This window comes from Protopterus annectens, chromosome 3.part0 (genome assembly GCF_019279795.1).
Source record: "Protopterus annectens isolate FY-2018-M chromosome 3.part0, PAN1.0, whole genome shotgun sequence".
Classification (NCBI taxonomy): Eukaryota; Metazoa; Chordata; order Ceratodontiformes; family Protopteridae; genus Protopterus; species Protopterus annectens.
The window spans coordinates 1,630,271,301-1,630,273,800 of record NC_056731.1 but is presented as its reverse complement, the minus strand read 5'-3'; the positions used below and the strand labels follow the sequence as shown (position 1 = coordinate 1,630,273,800).

The 2,500-nt window shown below is 46.0% G+C and overlaps 1 protein-coding gene across 4 annotated transcripts in view; it reads left to right on the top strand.

Moving 5' to 3' along the window:
- NCALD (neurocalcin delta) overlaps nucleotides 1-2,500 on the top strand; it is a 1,186,843-nt gene that overhangs the window by 1,059,812 nt on the left and 124,531 nt on the right. The gene's annotated exons all lie outside the window — the stretch shown is intronic.

Here is a 2,500-nt window from a genome sequence, read left to right as displayed (position 1 = left end):
CCCGGGGATGTAAGTAATATTCCGAAATGGGCATAGCTGACGCCCATACCTCTCAACCCCTAAGAGCACATCTACTGGACAGGCCATAAACCATTGGGGGAACAAGTAGAGACCATACCTTTGAACTGTCCCCAATTTCCAGGAACGTCCCTGATTTCGACTCTGTTTCTAACTCTGTCCCACTTAAACCCTCCTAAAACTAATGACATTTGGAGGAAAGGTGGTGAATTCCATGTAATGAATAACGACAACAATTAAGAGTTATAAACATCATTTACCTCAGAAAATGTGTATGAATTCATATACTCTTGAGTCTGTCAATGTGTCAGGTTAATAGCACCAATAATTTAAATGTGTCCCTGATTCAGTTTGTATTTTTCCCCAGTCATATGAGAGGTCTGTTTGTATTGAAGAGTGTCAGTTCCCATGTATTAGCCAGATGGGTGCAGATTGTAAGAGGAACACACCAATAATATGAATCAAACTCTGGACAGGCCACGGATTCCGTACAGTCGAACTGCATGCTGTCGCCTAATAGGCGGCCATTCCCAATACTGTAGGCATGTAATCCGATGTAATAGACATCACAAGGTAATATTGTAGTCCTCACTCCCACCCAGGGGTGTGAGTGTCAGATACAAACACCAAATGCAGTGCATTTGCAAGTGCAGGAGCAAGCGGGTGTAAGCCTGTTTGGCCGCCTGTATGTGAGTATTACACTGGTAAAGCAATATAGAGGCTAACTGAGTGTAAGAAACTGTAACCAGAGGTTAGCATTGCTTAGCACCGCTCCTGCTCACAACTGCTTTAATGTGCCTTAATCACTCCGTATCCAATGGCCTTGCTCTGCCCTGCAACAAAATAAACGGCCTCTGCAAGGCTCGAAACCAGGTCCCTGCACACATAGCTTTTGTGATTTACCACTAAGCCATGGCAGATATACAGACATCGGACCTTATCACAAACATATCATCCAGCGCAGTCATCAAACAGTATAGGAAATGTATTCTATCATATAGATGTATGTGTGAGTGTTTGTCCAGAATATAGATACATACATATATATAGATATATCAAGAACATCCCATGTGACAACAAAGCATTACAAATGAATGAAAAGGGAAACACCAGCAATGCCTGTATTATGTAGTTGTGTTGTCCTATGTAATATTAAGACTCCCTCAGACAGACATGTGTCATTCATACTTGCAAACATTTGTACATTGGCCATATACATCACTCTCTGCATGTTATCTACATTAACAAAACAGTTCCTGCCCAATCATTATGTGAGAACAGTACTCTTGCAAGGTGCTGTGTGCAACATCATCATCATGATAAAGGTAAATGGGGTAACCATAGAGGGACCGGTAGTGTTGCGTGTATAATGGGGTCGTCCGCATCATGTGTACCTGGAACATTTAGGAGTCATGTGCATACTAGGATCTTGCACCTGAGACAGGGATGAGGACACCTGGAGTATGTCGTGATGCATATTAAAAGGGTTACATGTGTCCAGTGGACACGTGTATGAAATGGACAGCTATGTATGGGGCAAATGTTGTTCTAGGAACCGATTGTCCTTTTGTTTCTGTAGGGTGAGAGTGGGATGTGGGGGAAGGAGAGTAGGTATGCTCGTGGAGGATAGGTAGGGTAGGATGACAGACAAGACAGCATACAGGGTCGGTATATATCACACATGGGGGGATACACCTCGGATGGGGAGGGGTGTTCGGCATTCACAAGCCCATGAGACCCCAGATGGAAACAGTGAAGCGGAGGTCCCCAGCCATGGGCAGCCACCACTGCACCAAAACAGCTGCAAAGGTGGTAATGCTGGAGGCTGTCTAGGAGGGGCAGCCTCACCCTGTAAATGTGACACTCTGCCCTTGAGCTGGCATATCTGGCCTCGAAACCCCTTATTGAGCCCCCTACACATCATATCTGGGACTGTACGACAGCGGACATGTTCCTGTCTGGACCTGATCCCAGGGGGGACAAGCCCCATCCTCAGTGGCGGTACCACCAGAAGGTGGTGCAGAGCCAACAGAGGTGGAGGTCCAAGACTGGGCCCCAGATGCGCTGGTGCCTAGTGCCATGGCCAGCTGAAATGGGACAGGAGGTTCTGCCGGGACCTCCAAACCCATACAGCCTATGGTGTTGCAGTTTAAACACAGATATGGCTTAGTAATAGTCAACAGCATTCAGGATTACTTACAACAGCATGCATAGATATGACCATCAACCCAACACAACAGATGGTATACATTTGCAGAGGGAGCACAACACATGCATATATACTGCATGACATCTGTACAAAGTGTAGAAGACTTGTGACTGCAAGCTATGAACAGTGGCCCATTATTGGCATGTCACTGAGAACCCCAGACAGTGTCTGACTTACCACTGTTTCATGTGACATATGTCCAGTCAGGGATGCAATGGCAGTAACTCATCACTATCGCTGTGTACTGGCTGCAACCCTCACACTATGCTCCTG